Source organism: Delphinapterus leucas, chromosome 19 (assembly GCF_059928025.1).
Source record: "Delphinapterus leucas isolate spDelLeu-1000000601 "Yukka" chromosome 19, BTC_Dleu_Yukka2, whole genome shotgun sequence".
In the NCBI taxonomy this organism is placed as follows: domain Eukaryota; kingdom Metazoa; phylum Chordata; class Mammalia; order Artiodactyla; family Monodontidae; genus Delphinapterus; species Delphinapterus leucas.
Window position 1 is genome coordinate 62,653,924 of NC_143147.1, and position 13,279 is coordinate 62,667,202.

Genomic DNA, 13,279 nt, shown 5'->3' on the forward strand with positions numbered 1-13,279 from the left:
GTGAAGGGTCTCGCCTAAGCCACTGAACCAGTTCCCGACAGAGCTGAGAAGCAAACACAGGCCCCAACCCCCAGGCTGAGAGGCCCAGCTGACCCCAGGCTTCTAGCTGATATCTGAGTATCTGTCGGCCGGGTGGGTTGCTTGCCACAGAGCTGCCCCAGTAACCCAGCTGCTGGGTCTCCCTGGGAAAGAGGAAGCAACCCGAAGCCCTCTCCAGGCTTCATCATCCAGGTTCTGGTTAAGCAACTACCTGCTGTGGCCAAGGGCCTCTGGAGTCAGGCTTGATCTGTGCTGATCGCCAACCCGCAGGTAACACCTGTCTCCCAGGTGAAAGAGACTGCCTTTCCATCTCCCCCAGCCACCCTCCTTCCTGCTTGAGGGCAGCCTTCCCAGGTGGACACACCTGAGAACCCCCTTTTTTTTTCTTCTTCAGAGAAAGAAAGCAGGCATTCACGGGGCCTGGCCCGGCTCTCTGGAAACTTGGAGCCAAGGCCGCCAGATGGCAAATGACTTGCTTTTATTAGGAGAGGCTTCCTGCCATCTCACCTGTTCCTGAGGTTTTCAGCTCCCAAGTTGAACTGGAGGACCTCGAGGCCTCCCTTGACCTCAAGTCCTTTCTGCCTGGGAGGCTGCAAGGGCAGGGGAAGGGAGGTATCCAGCCCTGCAAACTGTGTTGTTGTTGTTTTTTTAATGTATTTTTTTGTTTGTTTGGTTTTGGTTGTTGTTGTTTTAGCCGCGCCGCGCGGCATGTGGGATCTTAGCCCCCCGACCAGGGATCGAACCCCTGTCCCCTGCTTTGGAAGCGTGGGGTCTTAACCACCGGACCGCAGTTTGCAGGGATGTCCTGCAAACTGTTTTTAAGACTTGTGTTCTGGGACAGCCCCAGATGTGGTTTTCCATTCTGAGATCCTGGTGACCGTGCCAGGCATTGAGGAGTGTGCCACACATGGATATCCAGGAGAGCAGACTGGTTACACAAGATTCTTGGCTGCTTGCAGGGAATGTTACGAGTTTCTGTCCCTGCGGCGGTTCAGCCACCCTGGGTGTGGTGGAGTGAGCCTAACTCTACCTCTTGCGTGGCCTACTTCTCCTCACGGGTGTCCTCGCCAGGGCTGGGAACCAAAGTCTCTTCTGGGCCTCTGGGCTCTGCCTGCCACACACCCCCACCTGCAGGCCTGCTGAGAGGGACACATCCCTTTCAGGGGAATTCGCGGGCACAGCCCTCCCCGTGGAAGCCTGCGAGCCTCACCCACTTCACTCATGTCAGATGCTTGCCCGGCATCTGAAGGCATTTGTATTAGTTTCCTGGGATCATCACAACAAGGTACCACAAACTGGGTGGCTTAACAGCAATTTACTGTGTCACTGTTCTCAAGAAATCCAAGATTAAGATGTTGGTAGGGTCGGTTCCTTTGGAGGGCTGTGAGGGGGAGTCTGTCCCAGGCTGCTCTCCTAGCTTCTGGTGGTTGGCTGGCAAACTTTGGTGTTCCTTGACCTGTACATGCATCACCCAGACTCTGCCCTCATCGTCACACGGCCCTCTTCCCTTGTGAAAGATCTGGCTGAGATGTGTTCTTTCAGGGTCTGCCTTCTCTTCTGTCGGACATGTTCTTTTTCGAAAGCAAATTACTCTGGGAGGGAAAACCAATAAGTTATCAGGACTCTAGTGTGAATGGAGGTATCCATTTTAAACTAAAAAAATCTAACAATACTAGGTGTCCCCAAAGAGGACAACAGTGCACGCTCGTGTGGGTGTCGCAGGAAAGGTGTCTGGGAGCTGGACCCGCCCGCCTCCGCTGTTGGGAGGAATTGTTTATATCTGCGCTGGCTGCCGGGTGGCTTTGCCCAGGCTTGCACACTGCCCCGGCTACCTTGACTTTCAGATCTTACCTCACACCTTGGCTTATGGCATCTCTGGCATCCTGAGCAGGTGCGTTTATTCCCCAGGCCTCGGAAGAACAAAGCTGAGTTTCGTGTTAGTGCACCGGGTTCCTGTTGCTGCACCACTTGACTATCCTGCAGTACTGAAGGTCAGAAGTTTCAAACGGATTGACAGGGCTGTGCTGTCTTCCTGCTCTAGCTTCTAGAGACCTGCATTCCTCGGCTCAGGACCCCCTCCTTCACCTCTGAAGGCGGTAGCACAGCATCTTCAGGTCTCTGTCTGACTTCTGCTTCTGCTGTCACATCTCTGACTTTGACCTTTCTCCCTCCCTCTTACAGGGTCTCCTGTCTGTGATGACATTGGCCCCACCTGGCTAACCCAGGATCATCTCCCCATTCAAGAGCCGTAACTTAATAGCGTCTGCAAAATCCCTTTTGCCATATAAGGTGACATATTCATGGGTCCCAAGGATTATGACGCAGCCGTCTTTGGGGGGGCTGTTATTTTGCTAACCACAGCTGGGTAGGAAAAGTCTGGGAACCGTGTCCTTACTTGGCTACAGAGCCTTCGTTCTAGCATTCCTTACCTCCCCAGTGCTACCAACTGAACACATACCAGGAACTTAGTTTCCCCCAGATAAGCATTTGTCATGGTGGGACCGAAAACACTCTTGCTGAGGTCATCGACACCTGATTCTGTAGACTTTTTGGTCTTTGACTCATCCGGCAGAGGCCCCTGCAAAGAAAGCTGGTTTCCATTTTTTTAAATTACCCAGGAGGGAAAAAACAAATTACCCAAAAGAGAGAAATTGACATCTTCACTAAATATAGTAATTATAGGTTTGCAAAGGACTTTTCACCTGAGGAAGGGGTGGGGAGCAGACCAGCCCATCCATTTCCAGCCTGGCAGGAAGGGCTTACCACAGGGCGCAGCCTGCTGGGTATTACACAAAATGTGCGGTCCACTCAGCTCCTGTCATGTGACCCGACGGTCCAGCTGCTTCTGTCCTCTGTGGTAAGTCTGGACCAGGCCAGCCACATGGAGAACCGTGGCTAGGAACCTTCCACAGGCTCCCGCTGACATCAGCTCTGGTTTGGGCCCAGCATGGGCTCTGGCCTGGTCTCCAGCGCCCTATCCCCCATCCTGGATACTTGTGAGGGGAGAGATGATCCCCTTCTGAGGCTGCAGCCAGTCCCCACCCCACCCAACTGTGCTTTGTAATCACTTACTCGTTTATACTGGCTTATACTGGTTCGGAGACACTGTGTAACTGGTGAACGTTCTCATTCAAGGGAAGAGAAGCCGTCAGCCACGAGTCAAACTGCTTTGGGTGATTCCCAAAAGGAGAACTTCTGGGAAGCGGGAAGAGGGGCCTGGCCCCTCTACAGTCGGTCGGGCAGCAGGAGAGCCGAGCCGCTTTTATCTGGGAGTAGCCTGGCGTCCAGGCCGAGGGGATGGGTGTGTCACAGCTTTCCGGGGGCTTTTTGTTGTGCAATGTTTTCCACTTTCACATCTCTCTGAAGCTAAGCTATGTCCTTGGGTTGTTCCCAAAGCAAACAGACAGCGGGCTGGACACAGTGCGTTAGCGCTAATGGTCTAGGGTGGTTTCCTGGTACCTGCGGATGGATCCCTTCCTCCGAGCAAAGGTGAAGTCCTAGCTCACCCCCTCCGGAGATGCTCACTCTGCCTTGGGAACGCCCTTTCGAGGCGCCCTGCTGGCCCCTGGTGGCCACCTGGGGATGCGTCCCTCTCTCGTCTTTTATCCAAACGGTGCAGCCACTCAGGCCTCCTCCACAGAAGCCAATTTGTTGGAGGCAAAAGAGGGGCCGGCGCGCTTCTTTGCCAAGCTGCAAAGCGAGGGAGGCTGGAGTGGGCTTGCCTGCCTGAGGCTTATTATCCACACCCTGAGAATAGAAATTCCCCTTTCCTGGAGGCTGGCCTCCTGAAGGTCAAACCCTTCGATTCTGTCCAGACACAACCTTGGTAGTTTAAGTAATGCGTATACAGGATGGGCTGGACAGGGGTCTAGGAGAGGGGCCCGGGGCAAGGGACACCGTAACCTCATTCCACACGTGTGCCCCCAAGGCTTTGTGCAGCCAAGGGAGTGGTGCTGTGCTGATCCGACAGGAGAACCATTTCCAAAAGCGGCTCGTTGTTCTTTTTGCTCATTGCCCAAAAGCGCTGACCACAGCAACGTGACCGGCATCTTGAAAATGAGTTGAGATGTCATTTCTCCTTCAAGAGGCTGATCCTAGCAGCCTCCTCTGAAACTCCCCGTTTCAAAACAGAATGGGGAACCTAGTGATTACCTGTCAAAGCTTACAGACTAAGGAGTGAAATTATTTTTAAAAAACAAACAAAAGATGGAATGGGCTTGGAGAGCGCTCCTGAAATGTGAGGAGCATATAGGTGGGGGCTGAAGAACATATCCTTTCTTTGCTCTTGCTGTCTCCTTCCTAGAGCTGCAGTCGTTGCGGTTCTGTACACAGAAGTCCTCGAGAGAAATGCTTGTGGGCTGCTCTCCCAACCGCATCCCTCTGGCGGATCCAGGGGAGGGAGCCCTATCCGGGTGCCAGGTGGCTGCTGCAGTGATGCAGAGCCCAGGAAGGGTACAGTCCAACACCCCACCTCCTCCTGGCTCCGCGCAGCAGGCTGATGGGTCCGGGGAGGGAGGGACAGACAGACAGCTCTGATGCAGAGTTAGAAGGACAAATCCATCTTCCTGACTCGGCCTGACCTAGAAAAATCCATAGCATCAGAACTTGGTATTTGCAAACAAGCACAAGGATCCTATCTTTTTTTTTTTTTTTTTAAGGATCCTATCATTTTAAGCTGAGGTTCCAGTTGCCATGTGACAAGTATCTGTGACCACTCGGTTCTCTGACTGAGAACTTTGAACACTTAAGGAGGGAAGACAGTCTAACTGCAAAATATGTTTAGCGTGGAATCGGATCTGCCGCCTTCATCTCTTGGCAGGGGTAAGTGTTATCCTAAGGGGAGAGGTGTGTTGAGTCCTCAGGGGTGGATCTGTTACCCCGATTTGCAGCCATTAGTGGTGCAGGAGCCACACAGACTGGGGAGAGGCTGAGTGGCGGCCCGGAGACAAGCAAACCCCAGGACACTGAAGACCAGGTCTCTGAGGTCTCAGGCATTTCTGAAATGCTGAGGACCCTGAGTGGAATAGCAGAAGCCTAATTCTAATTCTAAACCAAGACTTGGATATTTGTGTGTACTTAACAATGACTAGCAGGTCGCCCGTGAAGAAATGGTCCTAAGAGATGTGGAAAACAAATCTGGAGTACCCACCAGCCCTTGAGAAAAATATCTTAAAAATTTTTTTTATTGAAGTATAGTTGATTTACAATGTTGTATTAGTTTCAGGTGTATAGCAAAGTGATTCAGTTATACATATACCTATATTCTTTTTCAGAGTCTTTTCCATTATAGGTTGTTACAAGATATTGAATATAGTTCCCTGTGCTATACAGTAGGTCTTTGTTTTTCTATTTTGTATATAGTGGTGTGTATCTGTTAATTCCAAATTCCTAACTGAACCTCCTCCCTACCCCCAAGAAAAATATCTTGGTTTTTTTCTTTTTGGCTGAGCCACATGGCTTGTGGGATCCCGAGCCCTCGGCAGTGAAAGCGTGGAGTCCTAAGCACTGAACCGTCAGGGAATTCCTGAAAAATATCTTTTAGAAAGGAGAGCCTTGGGACTTCCCTGGCAATCCAGTGGTTAAAGACTCTGAGCTTCCACTGCAGGGGGTGCGGGATCTATCCCTGGTTGGGGAGCTAAGATCCCGCATGCCACGTGGCGGGGCCCAAAAAAGGAGAGACGCAAGGTTCCTCAAAAAGTTAAACATAGAGTTACTGCATGACCCAGCAATTTCACTCCTGGGTACTTACCCAAGAGAACTGAGAACATGTGTCCACACAAAAAGTTGTACTCGAATGTTCATAGCAGCTCTAGAACATTATGTGAAAGAAGTGACAGAAGCCGTATACAAAAGGCCACATATTGTGTGATTCCATGTAAATGAAACGTCCAGAATAGGTAAATCCATAAAGACAGAAAGCAGACTGGTGGTTGGCCGGGATATGGGGAGACACTGCTTAATGGATATGGGTTGTGTTTTGGGTGATTTTATTTTAGGTGACAGTTGTATTATGGGTTTTGTTTTGGAACTAGTTATTGTGAATGTGTTAAATGCCACTGACTTGTTTATTTTATGTTATGTGCATTCATCCGAATTTTTTTTAAATGTTCATTTACTTTATTTATTTATTCCTTTTTTTTTTTTATTTGGCCACGCCTTGGCTTGTGGGATCTTAGTTCCCTGACCAGGAACTGAACCTGCGCCCTCGGCAATAAAAGCGCAGAGTCCTAACCGTTGGACCTCCAGGGAATTCCCAAATTTTATTTTATTTTATTTTATTTCATTTATTTATTTTTTTTTTTTGCGGTACGTGGGCCTCTCACTGTTGTGGCCTCTCCCGTTGCAGAGCACAGGCTCAGCGGCCATGGCTCATGGGCCCAGCCTCTCCGCGGCATGTGGGATCTTCCCAGACCAGGGCACGAACCCGTGTCCCCTGCATCAGCAGGCGGACTCCCAACCACTGGGCCACCAGGGAAGCCCTATTTTATTTTTTTTTAAGTGAGGGACTTGAACCAGCCTTGACCCTTTCAGGATCATTCTTTTGTGATGCACAAAAAGTCCATTTCTAAGGATGCCGTTGAAATTCTGATTTGGGTGGTGGTAGATATTTATTCCAGGCATTTGTTGAAGAAGGGGAAGGAGGACTTCTTCAGGACCATCTTGATGGGGGCAGGGACAACTACCTGGGGTCTTGCAGCGGTGGGGGAGGGAGCAGAGATTGGGCTCAACTGTGAATATAAGGAAAGGTGGGAATGTATAGCCAAGGAGCAGATCAGGGTCAGTGGATGGAAGATTACTAAGAGGAAACATCAGGGGAAAGGAGAGATTTTTGCTAAACTGACCTACCTGAACTTGCCGAAGGCAGGCCAGGGGGCTCAGACATCACCCCAGGGTGGTGGAGGATGGGGAACCTCATCAGATATTGAAGGTGACCAGACACGGAGGATGGGGGTTCTGGCTAAACTGACTTAGCAGGATTCTTGCTAGAAGTGGACACAGAAGCAGGACACAGAAGCCCAGGGTTCGAGACCTAGTCAGAAGAGGGCTCAGGTCAGCCCGATTAGATCAAAGAGAGAGTCTTTCTCCTTGTCACTAAATTATTCGGAGTCCAGTAATGTCAGCCTCATGGAACCATTCAGAGGCTCCTTCCCTCTTCTTTCAGGGGTGAGGGGTGGCCGCCAGTGCTTTGGTGGCATTATTTGGAGGGACTTGTCTTGTCTCAAAAGTAGTGTCACCTTGTGGGGGCCCTAAATGCCGATCTTTGGTCACTGTTATTTTCTTTTCATTTCTCTGTATTTCCCCCCATAGTTATGCAATATGTGTGAGGTTTGTTTTTTTTTAAGAATGTGTGTGTATGTGTGTGTGTGTGTGTGTGTGTGTGTGTATAACTGAAGCACTTTGCTGCGTGGAGTTTTTATCGAAGTATAAATATATACAGGAAAGCACACAGATCATAAACTACGAATTTATGCACTAACACACCTGCATTAATAAAAGAGCACATCCTAGAGACCCCTGGTGCGCCCTCCCAGCCACTCGCCGCCCCGCACAGGATAACCACTCATGCAGTGTATTTTTATATTTGGGAAGAAATACTTAAAATTTAAACAAAGTGAAAATACATTAGAGATGGAAAAATTTTAAATCCAGCCCTTTTTATTTGTGAAGGCTCTTCCAAATGGCTCAGACGTGGTAAGGGCTGAGGGCTCTAAGTGGGTTTGGCCTCGGGATATTCCTAAAGGACAGCAGGAGGTAGCTGGCAATAGCCACGGGATCAGCTGATGGACCCATCTCCTTTCTGGGTTATTTGGCACCTGGGCTCCCAAACTAGCCAGCACATTGGAACCCCCTGTTGGAGCTTCAGTACTACAGATACCTGGGTCCCACCCCCAGAGATTGTGATTTAACTGGTCTGGAGTGTGGCCCGAGCTTCAGAGTTTTTCAAAGCTCTGAAGTGATTCTAATATGCAGACAGGGCTTCCCTGGCAGTCCAGCAGTTAAGACTCTGTGCTTCCAATACAGGGAACGCAGGTTTGATCCCTGGTCGGGGATCCCACATCCTGTGCAGCGAGGCCAAAAAATTTAAAAATTAGAAATAGATAAAAAAATATGCAGACAAATGTGGGAACTACTGACTTAGCATAAAAGGAAGATCTGAAGCCTGTTTTCCAAGCAGGCAGGCAAACTCAAAGGCCTCCCAGAGATTCTGTAACTGCCACAAAAAACTTTCTTATTCAAGAGCATCATGAATTGTCATGGTCCCACTGACTATTTCACGTCTGGAAATGAGTCAGGCATAGTACAGAAATGACACATACTATTACAGCCTCTCCCCACATCCTCCCAGACACTGGCTTGGGAATGTGGGAATAGCGACAAAGCTGGCTACCACCCAGGCTCCAGGAAGAGGGGGGGAGGGGAGGCTCTGCAGTTATTACAGTCACTCCCACTAGGTGTGTCAAAGCAGATGCTCTTGTGAATTAAAAAAAACTCAATTAAATCTTATTTCCCTGTTGGACAGTAATACAATTTTGAAAATGCTCTTTCTTAATATCGAATTGGTATTTAATTACCGGGGGGATTCGACCTTCCCTGAAAGGCAGATGCAGTTACCTTCCCACCATGAGGACTCTCACCCTGAGGGTCAGCCTTGGAAGTTCCTGCCCCCTCCACCTCATCACACTGTACCTTCGTGATATAGGTCAGATTTCTAAGAACCTGTGTTTCTATGGTGGTTGTTTGGAATAGTGGTTTAAAATTTACGGAAGGGGCTTCCCTGGTGGCGCAGTGGTTGAGAGTCCGCCTGCCGATGCAGGGGACACGGGTTTGTGCCCCGGTCTGGGAAGATCCCACGTGCCACGGAGCGGTTAGGCCCGTGAGCCATGGCCGCTGAGCCTGCGCGTCTGGAGCCTGTGCCCCGCAACGGGAGAGGCCACAACAGTGAGAGGCCCGCATACCGCAAAAAAAAATAAATAAATAAAATAAAATTTACGAAAGAATGGGAAAGGAGTGACAGGAGGAAGAAATGGGCAGGTGGGGGAGGACGGGGAGGGGGTGCGGGGGGAGCTGGAATGCTTTCATGTCAAGGGTTACCCAGCTTGTGAGCTGGTACTGTGCCTAGGCTAGAACTTGGGCTTGGAATGGTGTTTGACCTGTATCTTTCCACCAGCCCAGATATCCCACTTGTGCAAACCCTTCTTGGACAATCACTAGAAAGACAATTAAGTTTTCATCCAAGAAAGCACCATATGTTTCTTCAGAAACCTTTCAAGTACTTGACTCCCTAGGGAAGCGTTCTAATTATCCGTTTCCGAGTGAGAAATCACCCTAAGATGTAGTGGCTTGAAGCAATAATTTATTGGGTCCATCGTGGGTTGATTGGGCTCAGCCAGGTGGTTCTCACTTGGGGACTCATGTGATTACAATGTCAGTGGGCTGAACATCTGAGATGGGTCCCTCCCGTGGGACCATTGAGGCAGGCTGTCAGCTGGTTCAGCTGGGGCTGTCAGCCAGAGTGCCTGTGTGGACTCTCCATGTGACATGGCAGCTAGGTTCCCAGAGGGAATGTCTCAAGAGCATCATTCCAGGACACCCAGCGGAAGCTGTGTGGCTTCTCATGCCCTGGTTTTGGAAGTCCCAGGCCATCACTTGTGCCACATTCTACAGCTCAAGCAAGTCACTAAGGCCAGCCCAGATTCCAGGGAATGGAACCAGGGTCCTTCCCCCATGGTCGGGGAGGAGGGACTGATGGAAGCCATATTTAGGGGCTCTCAGTTACTTACCTTAGGAATTGAGAATTGGGACAAATTTAGGGAACTGCTTCACCCTTAAGGAAACTAGTTTGTAGCTTAAGAACAAGATTCCTTCAAATATATTTTCAGGAACCCCAGCGCCGTGTTGATCAACGCCCCAGCTTCCTTGGGTCTCCTTGCTTTAACTGAAACCAGCTACCCTGCCTGACGGCGTTCATCCTTAAGCCTTCTCTCTACCCCCGGAAGCTGCTGCTTTTCCACTTCCTTCTTAATACAAGTGCTAACATTCATCACGCTCTTATTTTGTGCCAGACACTGTGCTGAGCAATGCATGCACTTAGCCCGTTTCATTAGGAAGACTTGTCTTGTTGAAGTGCCCATTAAGAAAAGGTTGATTGTTTGTTTGTTTCCAGTAACCACCGCCAGCTGTGCTCTGTCCAAACCCCCTTTGTTACTGGCTGAAAGACTCCCCATTAAGGCACCTCGATCTGATTCCACTGATCCAGTCACTTTTTTTTTGTTATTAAGGCAGCCCCACTTGGGAGTTTAAGACTGGTCCATTTAGGAACTCAAACTTGGGAATTCCCTGGTGGTCCAGTGGTTAGGACCCAGCACTTTCACTACAGGGGCCCCGGGTTTGATTACCTGGTCCCGCAAGCCGTGGGCATGGCCAAAAAAAAAAAAAAGAAGGAAAGAAAGTGAAACTTATCTCGAGCACAGGCTCCAGCACTGAAGCAGGGACAAGGCCTGTCTCTCACAAGCCGCCCACTGCTCTGTACTTACTTCTGAGGTTGAGGCGGAGGGGAGAGAAATAGAAAACAGATGTGTTTCCTGTGGTGACTAGTTGGGGGCGGTGATGTGGCTGTCCTGCGCCCTGGGTCTTTACTGATGACCCAACTCATTCTCTAGAGCAGGGTTTCTCATCCTCAGAACTGTTGACACTGGGGGCTGGATTCTCCTCTGTTGTGGGGACCCGTCCTGTGCATTGTTTAGCAATATCCCCGGCCTCCGCCCACTGGATGCCAGTAGTACTTCCCAAGTTGCGCAACCAAAAATGTCTCTAGTCATTGCCAGTGTCCCCTGGGAGCAACCTTGCCCTGGCCGAGAACCAGTGCTCCTTAGACTTGGTGTGGACAAGCGGGCGCCCCACAGGACTGCCAGCAGAGACTCTCTCCCAAGGGGCTCCCCTGGTTACACATTCTTGCTGACCTTTGGAGGTGGCCTCATGCCATATTTATTGCTCTGAGGAGGTTCCCCAATCCCAAATCCCAGAATCTGCAATTCCATCCACACTCTGGATCTGACTCTGGGGCTGTGGGGTTGCACCCATCTTCTGAGGGGATGGGTGGATCCAGTCCTTTGCCTCCTGGCTGACTGCCCACCATGCCAGCTCCTCTGGGCACTGTCCAAACTGCAGGAGCCCCAGGGCAGATCCACCAGCCCACGGCCAAGTGGACAGCCAAGTGGGAGACAAGATGTTCCTCTCTACTGTCCCACACACTTTACAGTGACTCCACTGTGTCCCCAACCCCCCCCCCACCTGGTTTCAAGAAAAGCCAGTCTTCATGAAGAAGCAGCCTCTCACCCTTCCTCTCTCCCTTTTTCTTGAGGCAGGATGCCATGACACCAACTACCCATAGTTGGGCCAAACTTCACAGGTTAAGACCACCATCCTCCACAAGACTGTCCAGACACCAGCAGCAAGTTTGCGGGTCCCCTGGCCACACTCACTTTTGACCAGCTGGCTACAAATTCGGGGGTTCCCACTACCCCCTCAGGTTCAATAATTCACTAGAATGACTCACAGAACTCAGGAAAGTGCTGTACTTGCTATTACAGTTTAATGATCGCAGAAGGATGCAAATCTGAACCAGCCACAGGGAGAGACACCTAGGGTGAGGTCGTGGTGGGGGGAGGTACCAAACTTGAAGCTTCTGGCGTCCTCAGGGACACGTTACCCTGTTGGCAGAGCACTGCCAACCAAGGAAGCTCACCGAGCTTGGGTGTCTAGAGTTTTTATTGGGGTTTCATTATGTAGGCACAGTTGATTAAGTCATTGACCATTGATTGAACTCAATCTCTAGCTCCCCTTCCTTTCCCAGAGTTTGAGCTAATATCACGTGGTTTATCCTAAACTATCAGATAGAATTGGAGGGGCCCACCATGAACAACTGACCCTCCTATCACTCAGGAAATTCCAAGGATTTAGAGGTGACCTCCCAGGGACCAGACAAAGGCCAGCCACATGCTGGATTACACACAGGATTGAAAGAGTCAGTGCTGCATGGCATCTCCCAGCCAGTTCCCGGCTGGTAGTTCTCTGAACATAGAATGTGGGGTGCATTTTAATTCTTGGCAGTAGGCTCCGGCAATTCTTGGAAAGCAGGAAAGCTCCTGCCAGGCACCTCCCTCCACCTTGTCACACATGCATCATCTCATTTAGTCCTCACCACCACCCCCAGGCAGGTATTATTGTGATCACCGTTCCACAGATGAAGAAACGCAGGTACAGGTTGATGGACTCCCCCAGGTGAACCAGCAGAACAGGACTGAGTCCAGGTCTGTCTGACTCCAGAGCTGCCCCCTCATGGGCGACGGAGCCCTGCCTCCTGCCCCCCGACTGGTGTAGTCCTACCAGCTCCTCAGGCGGCCTCCAGAACACCTCTCTTCCTCCTGAAAAGCCCTCCCTGCTCTGACCCTCTGCTACCGGGCCCACCACTCTGAACACCCCCTCTGCTGTTGCCCACTCCTGACGTCTCTGTTCCCCGCTCACCATCTTCTTGGCTCCAAGTTCTGAGAACGCGTAAACGTTAGGTTCTGGGAGTTGGACGCCTGCCATAATCTCTCTCCGACCTAGAATGATCTTCATCCGCGTCTGACCTCAGCCCCGGCTCTCGCGGTCGCGGCCGGACCACCACCCCTTCTCCAATGCTAAAACCCACATGCCAGCCTGCCCTGCTTTCTCCCTCTTGTGGCCACACTGTCATTCAGGCTTGCCTCTAAACCTCTGGTCTTGAGCACCCCACCCTCTTCCTCCTCCAATCCGCTGTCCTGAGGCTGTGGGGAAGGAGAGGAGGGGCAGTGCTTCGAGTGGGGACCACACGCAGCTCCGTGATGCTGCTGGGACTCTGCGAAGCCCGTTTCTCCTCTGCGGCCGCTCCCTTCCAGCCTCTGCCGCCAGGGGCGCTAGTGGGGCCCGCACGGCTGGAAGGGGAGAAAGGGCCGCTGCTTCCTGTCTGCTCTGCTTGGTCACCCGAGCATCACCCTGGCAATGGTGACATCTGGCTCCAGGCTCCAGTGTCCCTGCGCTCCCAGAACCTGCCTCTGTGCCTCTCAGAGGTACCGCACCAGCTGGGCAGTGCCTCCTCGCCGGAGATCCGAGTGCCAGCTCCGTGGGACCCCTCCACCAGGCTTCTAGAATCCCATAATCCCAACCTGTCCTCTTGGTTCCCCATTCATGGGGGTGGGGTAGCTGCTTCCTGTGGTCT

General features: G+C 51.1%; 1 long non-coding RNA gene across 1 annotated transcript; it reads right to left on the reverse strand.

The window, feature by feature from the left end:
- Positions 1–825: 825 nt before the first annotated feature.
- LOC111182794 (uncharacterized) lies at positions 826–3,797 on the reverse strand. The gene is made up of 3 exons (XR_016389060.1): positions 2,498–3,797; positions 1,891–2,024; positions 826–1,631 (listed from the first exon to the last, which is right to left on the reverse strand). It is a non-coding gene; the product is annotated as an uncharacterized LOC111182794 (long non-coding RNA).
- Positions 3,798–13,279: the final 9,482 nt, after the last annotated feature.